Below are 12,441 nucleotides of genomic sequence, written 5' to 3'. Positions count from 1 at the left end.
CACCCCCTCTCATTCACCCCCCTGGGGTCCCCTCTCATTCACCCCCTGGGGTCCCCTCTCATTCACCCCCTGGGGTCCCCTCTCATTCACCCCCCTGGGGTCCCCTCTCATTCACCCCCTGGGGTCCCCTCTCATTCACCCCCCTGGGGTCCCCTCTCATTCACCCCCTGGGGTCCCCTCTCATTCACCCCCTGGGGTCCCCTCTCATTCACCCCCCTGGGGTCCCCTCTCATTCACCCCCTGGGGTCCCCTCTCATTCACCCCCCTGGGGTCCCCACCCCCTCTCATTCACCCCCTGGAGTCCCCTCTCATTCACCCCCCTGGGGTCCCCTCTCATTCACCCCCCTGGGGTCCCCACCCCCTCTCATTCACCCCCTGGGTTCCCCCTCTCATTCACCCCCTGGGGCCCCCCTCTCATTCACCCCCCTGTGCCCCCCCCCTCTCTCTCGGTGGTGGTGGTGTTTGGGGAGTTTGTCTCCCGCTCGCGACTCAACCCACACCCAGTGACGGCCGTTATCTGAACCGGTCCTGGGCCTCCCCCAGTTCGACTCAGCCGCAAATAAGTAGCCGGTGTAGCGGTGTAGTAGAGCGGTGCACATCGCTAGCACTGGGGGAGACAAAGGCGGCCGGGCCTGGTGCTGGCCACCCGCCCCCTCGTGTGCCACAGTGCCGGTAGCCTTCATAGGTGCTGCTACTCGCTAACAGCACTTAACAGCACTTGCCCCTGTCGCACCTCAAGGTGTACAGGGAATGGCTCTGACTCCCGGCCACGTAGTTTACCCGGGCCCGCTCACCATCATGAAGGTCCTTAATGATCGTGAGCAGAGGGTCAGGTACTCCAAAAGCACGAAGAACGACCCAGAGCCCAGGCCTACTGATGGTATCATAGGCCTTGACCAGGTCAATAAAGCAGAAATGTAGGTCTTGTTGGAATTCCCTACATCTCTGCTGTAGCAGACGGACAGAAAATATGGCATCTGTGCAGGACCGCCCTTTCCTGAAGCCGCATTGGGGCTCCGCAAGCCTCTCCTCAGCGTGCCTGGCAAGGCGATGCTGAATAATCCTTGCCAGGACCTTTCCCGGCACACTGAGGATTGAGATGCCCCTGTAGTTGTTACAGTCTGTGCGGTCCCCCTTCTTAAAGAGGGGGACCACCAGGGAATCCTTCCAATCCTGCGGAACCCGTCCAGTGGTCCAGACTGTTGTTATGATGTCATATAGGGCAGTCTGTGCACAAACGCCACCCTCCCTCAGCATTTCACTTGGGAGATCATCTCTGCCTGCTGCCTTTACTGGTCTCAGACTCCGGATCGCCCTCAGTACTTCCTCAACAGATGGCACCTCAGCCAGCCACTCACAGGGGGTGACTTCTTCCAATATTTGAGGCACCGCAGCCTTAGCAGGGTCATCCTCACTTTGTGCCACGATGTTTTCCTGGCTGAGGTATTTTCCCTCCCCCAGGACCTCACAGAAATGCTCAGCAAATCTGCAAACCTGTTCCTGGGGGTCGGAGATTGGATCACCGTTTTTTCCCCTAATGATGGTAATAGGTGTGGTGCTGCAGGTTACTTTTTTGATGGAGTTAAATAGAGATTTGTGATCACGGGCCACTGAGGCAGACTCCATCTCCTCAGCAACCCGCGACCACCACCCATCCTTGCAGCGCCTCACGGCTCTCCGAACCTCCGAGCGAAGGCTGCGGTAAGCCTCATTCTCTGACGTGGGATTCTGTAGCCGATGACAGTGGGCCTGTCGCTTTTTCTCAACCATCCTGAACACCTCCTCTGTCAGCCAGGATCTCTGGGGAGGTCTGGACCGCGTACCCAAAGCAGCCATTGCAGCTGCATGAGTCACAGTCCTAAACCTCGCCCATTTACCCTCGATATCAGGAGGAGTCGGGAACGATGCCAATCCCAGCCGCAAGCGATGATGAAATTCTCGCTTGCAACTTTCATCAGATAACTGAGACCAGGCCACTTTAGGTCGGAATTGGGTCCTGGGTGTACACCCACCTCCGGAGTGGTAGAATGGCAGGCGCATCTTACAGATGACTAGTCGATGGTCAGAGGGCAGATCAGCTCCACGGTAGGTCCTGGTGTCAAGGACATGGGCTCGCATCCGCTCGTCCGTCACTATGTAGTCCAGCAGCTGTTCTTGCTTGGACCCGGCATGCATCCATGATGTTGTGTGGATGCGCCGATGCCGGAACAGCGTGTTGGTAATTACAAGCCCATGGGCTGCACAAAAATCTAGCAGCCTCCTACCGTTGCTATTGAGCTGATCTGGCCCATGCCCTCCACTCACTCCAGACCAGGTGCCAGTATCATGACCAACTCGGGCATTAAAGTCACAGACACAACAGACACAACACACACAGAGACACACACACAGAGACACACAACACACACAGACACACACACACTGAGACACGCACAGAGAGACAGACATAACACAAATGTCTCCCCGTGTAGTCTCCCTGACGGGCTGCGCGAGGCTTACAGACACACACACACAGACACACACACAGAGACACACACACAGACACAACACACACACACAGACACACACACAGAGACACACACAGAGACTCACACAGATACACACACAGACACAGAGACACACACACAGAGACACACACACACAGAGACACACACACAGAGACACACACAGACAGACACAACACAAATGTCTCCCCGTGTAGTCTCCCTGACGGGCTGCGTGAGGCTTACACACACAGAGACACACACACAGAGACACACACAGAGACACACACACAGAGACACACACACAGAGACACACACACACAGAGACACACACACACAGAGACTCACACAGATACACACAGACACACACACAGACACAACACACACAGACAGACACAACACAAATGTCTCCCCGTGTAGTCTCCCTGACGGGCTGCGTGAGGCTTACAGAGACACACAGAGAGACACACACAGAGACACACACACAGAGACACACACACACAGACACACACACAGAGACACACACACACAGAGACACACACAGAGACACACACACAGAGACACACACAGAGACACACACAGAGACACACACACACAGACACACACACAGAGACATACACACAGAGACACACACAGAGACACACACAGAGACACACACACAGACACACACGGAGGCACACACACAGAGACACACACACAGAGACACACACACAGAGACACACACACAGAGACACACACAGACACACACACACACAGACACACAGTGACACACACACACAGAGACACACACAAAGAGACACTCACACACAGAGACACTCACAGACACACAGAGACACACACACACACAGAGACACTCACACAGAGACACTCACACAGAGACACACACAGAGACACACACAAAGAGACACTCACACATAGAGACACTCACACAGAGACACACACACAGACACACAAAGAGACACTCACACATAGAGACACACACGGACACACAGAGACACACACAGACACGCACAGAGACTCTCCCACAGAGACAATACACAGAGACATTCACACACAGAGACACTCACACAGAGACACTCACACAGAGACACACACACACAGAGACACACACAAAGAGACACTCACACATAGAGACACTCACACAGAGACACACACACACACAGAGACACACAAAGAGACAATCACACATAGAGACACACACAGACACACAGAGACACACACAGACACGCACACACAGAGACTCTCCCACAGAGACAATACACAGAGACATTCACACACAGAGACACTCACAGAGACACTCACACAGAGACACTCAGAGACACACACACAGAGACACACAGAGATACACACACACACAGAGACACACACACAGAGACACACACACAGAGACACACAGAGACACACACACACAGAAACACACGCAAAGAGACACTCACACACAGAGACACTCACAGACACACAGAGACACACACACACACAGAGACACTCACACAGAGACACTTACACAGAGACACACACACACAGAGACACACACAAAGAGACACTCACACAGTGACACACACACACAGAGAGACACACAAAGAGACACTCACACATAGAGACACACACAGACACACAGAGACACACACAGACACGCACACACAGAGACTCTCCCACAGAGACAATACACAGAGACATTCACACACAGAGACACTCACAGAGACACTCACAGAGACACTCACACAGAGACACTCAGAGACACACACACACAGAGACACACACACAGAGACACACAGAGACACACACAGAGACACACACACAGAGACACACAGAGACACACACACACAGAAACACACGCAAAGAGACACTCACACACAGAGACACTCACAGACACACAGAGACACACACACAGAGACACACACAGACACGCAAACACAGAGACTCTCCCACAGAGACAATACACAGAGACATTCACACACAGAGACACTCACAGAGACACTCACACAGAGACACTCAGAGACACACACACACAGAGACACACACACAGAGACACACAGAGACACACACACACACAGACACACACACAGAGACATACACACAGAGACACACACAGAGACACACACAGAGACACACACACAGACACACACGGAGGCACACACACAGAGACACACACACAGAGACACACACACAGAGACACACACACAGAGACACACACAGACACACACACACACAGACACACAGTGACACACACACACAGAGACACACACAAAGAGACACTCACACACAGAGACACTCACAGACACACAGAGACACACACACACACACACAGAGACACTCACACAGAGACACTCACACAGAGACACACACAGAGACACACACAAAGAGACACTCACACATAGAGACACTCACACAGAGACACACACACAGACACACAAAGAGACACTCACACATAGAGACACACACGGACACACAGAGACACACACAGACACGCACACACAGAGACTCTCCCACAGAGACAATACACAGAGACATTCACACACAGAGACACTCACACAGAGACACTCACACAGAGACACACACACACACAGAGACACACACAAAGAGACACTCACACATAGAGACACTCACACAGAGACACACACACACAGAGAGACACACAAAGAGACAATCACACATAGAGACACACACAGACACACAGAGACACACACAGACACGCACACACAGAGACTCTCCCACAGAGACAATACACAGAGACATTCACACACAGAGACACTCACAGAGACACTCACACAGAGACACTCAGAGACACACACACACAGAGACACACACACAGAGACACACAGAGATACACACACACACAGAGACACACACACAGAGACACACACACAGAGACACACAGAGACACACACACACAGAAACACACGCAAAGAGACACTCACACACAGAGACACTCACAGACACACAGAGACACACACACACACAGAGACACTCACACAGAGACACTCACACAGAGACACACACACACAGAGACACACACAAAGAGACACTCACACAGTGACACACACACACAGAGAGACACACAAAGAGACACTCACACATAGAGACACACACAGACACACAGAGACACACACAGACACGCACACACAGAGACTCTCCCACAGAGACAATACACAGAGACATTCACACACAGAGACACTCACAGAGACACTCACAGAGACACTCACACAGAGACACTCAGAGACACACACACACAGAGACACACACACAGAGACACACAGAGACACACACAGAGACACACACACACAGAGACACACAGAGACACACACACACAGAAACACACGCAAAGAGACACTCACACACAGAGACACTCACAGACACACAGAGACACACACACAGAGACACACACAGACACGCAAACACAGAGACTCTCCCACAGAGACAATACACAGAGACATTCACACACAGAGACACTCACAGAGACACTCACACAGAGACACTCAGAGACACACACACACAGAGACACACACACAGAGACACACAGAGACACACACACACAGACACACACACAGAGACATACACACAGAGACACACACAGAGACACACACAGAGACACACACACAGACACACACGGAGGCACACACACAGAGACACACACACAGAGACACACACACAGAGACACACACACAGAGACACACACAGACACACACACACACAGACACACAGTGACACACACACACAGAGACACACACAAAGAGACACTCACACAGAGACACTCACACAGAGACACACACAGAGACACACACAAAGAGACACTCACACATAGAGACACACACACAGACACACAAAGAGACACTCACACATAGAGACACACACGGACACACAGAGACACACACAGACACGCACAGAGACTCTCCCACAGAGACAATACACAGAGACATTCACACACAGAGACACTCACAGAGACACTCACACAGAGACACACACAGAGACACACACAAAGAGACACTCACACATAGAGACACACACACAGACACACAAAGAGACACTCACACATAGAGACACACACGGACACACAGAGACACACACAGACACGCACAGAGACTCTCCCACAGAGACAATACACAGAGACATTCACACACAGAGACACTCACAGAGACACTCACACAGAGACACTCAGAGACACACACACACAGAGACACACACACAGAGACACACAGAGATACACACACACACAGAGACACACACACAGAGACACACACACAGAGACACACAGAGACACACACACAGAAACACACGCAAAGAGACACTCACACACAGAGACACTCACAGACACACAGAGACACACACAGACACACAGACACGCACACACAGAGACTCTCCCACAGAGACAATACACAGAGACATTCACACACAGAGACACTCACAGAGACACTCACACAGAGACACTCAGAGACACACACAAAGAGACACACACACAGAGACACACAGAGACACACACACACACAGAGACACACACACAGAGACATACACACAGAGACACACACAGAGACACACACAGAGACACACACACAGACACACACGGAGGCACACACACAGAGACACACACACAGAGACACACACAGAGACACACACACAGAGACACACACAGAGACACACACACACACAGACACACAGTGACACACACACACAGAGACACACACAAAGAGACACTCACACACAGAGACACTCACAGACACACAGAGACACACACACACACACACACAGAGACACTCACACAGAGACACTCACACAGAGACACTCACACAGAGACACACACAGAGACACACACAAAGAGACACTCACACATAGAGACACACACACAGACACACAAAGAGACACTCACACATAGAGACACACACGGACACACAGAGACACACACAGACACGCACAGAGACTCTCCCACAGAGACAATACACAGAGACATTCACACACAGAGACACTCACAGAGACACTCACACAGAGACACTCAGAGACACACACACACAGAGACACACACACAGAGACACACAGAGATACACACACACACAGAGACACACACACAGAGACACACACACAGAGACACACAGAGACACACACACAGAAACACACGCAAAGAGACACTCACACACAGAGACACTCACAGACACACAGAGACACACACAGACACACAGACACGCACACACAGAGACTCTCCCACAGAGACAATACACAGAGACATTCACACACAGAGACACTCACAGAGACACTCACACAGAGACACTCAGAGACACACACAAAGAGACACACACACAGAGACACACAGAGACACACACACACACAGAGACACACACACAGAGACATACACACAGAGACACACACAGAGACACACACAGAGACACACACACAGACACACACGGAGGCACACACACAGAGACACACACACAGAGACACACACAGAGACACACACACAGAGACACACACAGAGACACACACACACACAGACACACAGTGACACACACACACAGAGACACACACAAAGAGACACTCACACACAGAGACACTCACACAGAGACACTCACACAGAGACACACACACACACAGAGACACACACAAAGAGACACTCACACATAGAGACACTCACACAGAGACACACACACAGACACACAAAGAGACAATCACACATAGAGACACACACGGACACACAGAGACACACACAGACACGCACAGAGACTCTCCCACAGAGACAATACACAGAGACATTCACACACAGAGACACTCACAAAGAGACACACACAGAGACACTCACACAGAGACATTCACACACAGAGACACACTCACACAGAGACACTCACACACAGACACATACACACAGACACAGACACACACAAAGACACAGACACACACAAAGAGACAATCACACACAGAGACATAGACACACACACAGAGACACAGAGACACTCACATACAGACACTCTACACACAGACATACACACACACAGAGACAGAGACACACAGACACACACACAGACACACACACACAGAGACACACAGTGACACACACACACAGCGACACACACAAAGAGACACTCACACACAGAGACACTCACAGACACACAGAGACACACACACAGAGACACTCACACAGAGACACTCACACAGAGACACACACACACAGAGACACACACAAAGAGACACTCACACATAGAGACACTCACACAGAGACACACACACAGACACACAAAGAGACACTCACACATAGAGACACACACAGAGACACACACAGACACGCACAGAGACACACACAGACACGCACAGAGACTCTCCCACAGAGACAACACACAGAGACATTCACACACAGAGACACTCACACAGAGACACACACAGAGACACTCACACAGAGACACTCACACACAGACACATACACACAGACACAGACACACACAAAGACACAGACACACACAAAGAGACACTCACACACAGAGACACTCACACAGAGACACTGACACACAGAGACACACACAGACACACATACACACAGGCAGCCACACACAGAGACATAGACACACACACAGAGACACAGAGACACTCACATACAGACACTCTACACACAGACATACACACACACAGAGACAGAGACACACAGACACACACACAGACACACACACACACAGACACACACACACAGACACACACACACACATACACACAGACAGACACACAGAGACACTCAAACAGAGAGACTCATACACACAGACACACACACACAGAGACACACACACAGACACACATACATACACACAGAGACACACAGACACGCACACAGAGACACACACATAGACAAAGCCACTGACTTGTCTCCAAGGGTAAGACCTCAACCACGACCCAGGGCAAGGAGATTGGTGAGGCCCCCGGTGATGACGATGAAACAGTGGCTCTGACGCGCAGCTGATAGCGGTCACCGGGATGCCGCAGAGCTGAGGAGACATCGCACCGAGTCTCTGTTGTTGCAGCGCAGACGGTCCGCCAGTGGGCTCGTCCATAGCTGCACAGACAGAGACACGGGGAGGAGGTGGTGAGGAGTGGGTGGGTGAGTGGGTGGGTGGGTGAGTGAGTGGGTGAGTGAATGAGCAAGCGGGTGAGTGGGCGAGTGAGAGAGTGGGTGAGTGAGTCAGTGAGTGAGTGGGTGGGTGAGTGAGTGAGTGAGAGAGTGGGTGGGTGAGTAAGTGGGTGAGTGAGTGAGTGGTGGAGTGAGTGGATGGGTGAGTGAGTGGGTGGGTGAGTGAGTGGGTGGGTGAGTGAGTGAGTGGCTGAGTGAGTGGGTGAGTGAGACAGTGGGTGGGTGAGTAAGTGGGTGAGTGAGTGCGTTAGTCAGTGAGTGAGTGGGTGGGTGAGTTGATGGGTGAGTGAGTGAGTGAGGAAGCGGGTGAGTGGGCGAGTGAGAGAGTGGGTGGGTGAGTAAGTGGGTGAATGAGTGCGTTAGTGAGTGAGTGGGTGGGTGAGTTGATGGGTGAGTGAGTGGGTGGGTGAGTGGGTGAGTGAGTGGGTGAGTGAGTGGCTGGGTGAGTGAGTGAGCGACCATCTCACAGTTTGCTCTCCACTCTGTAGGTGACGCTGCTGGTGGCGGGGTTCACGTCAGCTGGTTCCCAGCGGAGTTGTGTCAGCAGGTCTCGAGACTCCACGCGCACATTCAGTGGGGAAGCCGGGGCTGGGGAGATGGGCAAACGGCACTCAGTGTGCGCTAACCACTGCACCACCGCTCCCCACACTCACACACAGTGCGCTAACCACTGCACCACCGCTCCCCACACACTCACAGTGCGCTAACCACTGCACCACCGCTCCCCACACACTCACACACACAGTGCGCTAACCACTGCACCACCGCTCCCCACACACTCACAGTGCGCTAACCACTGCACCACCGCTCCCCACACTCACACACAGTGCGTTAACCACTGCACCACCGCTCCCCACACAAACACAGTGCGCTAACCACTGCACCACCGCTCCCCACACACACACACACAGTGCGCTAACCACTGCACCACCGCTCCCCACACTCACACACAGTGCGCTAACCACTGCACCACCGCTCCCCACACACACACACAAAGAGCGCTAACCACTGCACCACCGCTCCCCACACTCACAGTGCGCTAACCACTGCACCACCGCTCCCCACACACACAGTGCGCTAACCACTGCACCACCGCTCCCCACACTCACACAGTGCGCTAACCACTGCACTACCGCTCCCCACACTCACACACACAGTGCGCTAACCACTGCACCACCGCTCCCCACACACTCACTCACACAGTGCGCTAACCACTGCACCACCGCTCCCCACACTCACTCACACAGTGCGCTAACCACTGCACCACCGCTCCCCACACACTCACTCACACAGTGCGCTAACCACTGCACCACCGCTCCCCACGTCCACCACAACCTGGCACCCGATGTATCGACCGGCTCGGCTCACCGTGGCTGCTGCACCACGTGACGAGGTGGAGGAGCAGGAGGAAGAGTAGGCCAAGTCTAGAGACGAGTTGACGCATCGCCATGGAGCGATCTTTAGTCACGTGGAGAGAAATTCGATTCCCGGTTCGATTAACTATACTCGCATCGATTCTTAATGGGATAACATTAGGAATCGATTATTGTAGAGTAACGGATGTAGAGTCGATTTCATTTGGGATAACATGGGAATCGATATACGGTTGATTAAGCTAATTAAATCGATTTCCGTTCGGATAACATGAGAATTAAGCGGTCGAAAATGAATCTTAATGAATCGATTCCTACTTTGATTACATGAGAATTGAACATGATCGACTATCGTGTGTGGGTGTGATGCCCACCTGTGTGTGTACCTGTGTGTGTGTACCTGTGTGTGTGTACCTGTGTGTGTGTACCTGTGTGTGTGCACCTGTGTGTGTGTACCTGTGTGTGTGTACCTGTGTGATGCCCACCTGTGTGTGTACCTGTGTGTGTGTACCTGTGTGTGTGTGTGCACCTGTGTGTGTACCTGTGTGTGTGTACCTGTGTGTGTGCCTGTGTGTGTGTATCTGTGTGTGTGTACCTGTGTGTGTACCTGTGTGTGTGTACCTGTGTGTGTGTACCTGTGTGTGTGTGTACCTGTGTGTGTGCCTGTGTGTGTACCTGTGTGTGTACCTGTGTATGTGTGTACCTGTGTGTGTGTACCTGTGTGTGTGTGTACCTGTGTGTGTGTGTACCTATGTGTGTGTACCTGTGTGTGTGTGCCTGTGTGTGTGTACCTGTGTGTGTACCTGTGTGTGTGTACCTGTGTGTGTGTGTGCTTGTGTGTGTGTACCTGTGTGTGTACCTGTGTGTGTCTACCTGTGTGTGTGCCTGTGTGTGTGTACCTGTGTGTGTACCTGTGTGTGTGTACCTGTGTGTGTACCTGTGTGTGTGTGTACCTGTGTGTGTACCTGTGTGTGTGTACCTGTGTGTGTACCTGTGTGTGTGTACCTGTGTGTGTGCACCTGTATGTGTGTACCTGTGTGTGTACCTGTGTGTGTGTGTACCTGTGTGTGTGTGTACCTGTGTGTGTGCACCTGTGTGTGTGTACCTGTGTGTGTGTACCTGTGTGTACCTGTGTGTGTGTACCTGTGTGTGTGTACCTGTGTGTGTACCTTTGTGTGTGTGTGTAGCTGTGTGTGTGTACCTGTGTGTGTGTACCTGTGTGTGTGTGTGTGTACCTGTGTGTGTACCTGTGTGTGTACCTGTGTGTGTACCTAGGTGTGTACCTGTGTGTGTGTGTACCTGTGTGTGTACCTGTGTGTGTGTGTACCTGTGTGTGTACCTTGGTGTGTACCTGTGTATGTACCTGTGTGTGTGTACCTGTGTGTGTGTGTACCTGTGTGTGTACCTGTGTGTGTACCTGTGTGTGTGTACCTGTGTATGCACCTGTGTGTGTGTACCTGTGTGTGTGTACCTGTGTGTGTACCTGTGTGTG

At 52.1% G+C, this 12,441-nt stretch overlaps 1 long non-coding RNA gene across 1 annotated transcript; it reads right to left on the bottom strand.

Moving 5' to 3' along the window:
• Positions 1 to 9,374: 9,374 nt before the first annotated feature.
• On the bottom strand, positions 9,375 to 11,077 carry LOC142908823 (uncharacterized). Its single transcript, XR_012932006.1, has 3 exons — positions 10,945 to 11,077; positions 10,044 to 10,164; positions 9,375 to 9,501 (listed from the first exon to the last, which is right to left on the bottom strand). It is a non-coding gene; the product is annotated as an uncharacterized LOC142908823 (long non-coding RNA).
• Between the last annotated feature and the right edge of the window lie 1,364 nt (positions 11,078 to 12,441).

This window comes from Petromyzon marinus, unplaced genomic scaffold (assembly GCF_048934315.1).
Source record: "Petromyzon marinus isolate PM22_M1 ecotype Great Lakes invasive population unplaced genomic scaffold, UKy_Petmar_22M1.pri1.0 PM_G_Scaffold_102, whole genome shotgun sequence".
Taxonomy (NCBI): Eukaryota; Metazoa; Chordata; class Hyperoartia; order Petromyzontiformes; family Petromyzontidae; genus Petromyzon; species Petromyzon marinus.
The sequence above is the reverse complement of the archived record's forward strand: the minus strand, read 5'-3'. Positions and strand labels throughout refer to the sequence as shown.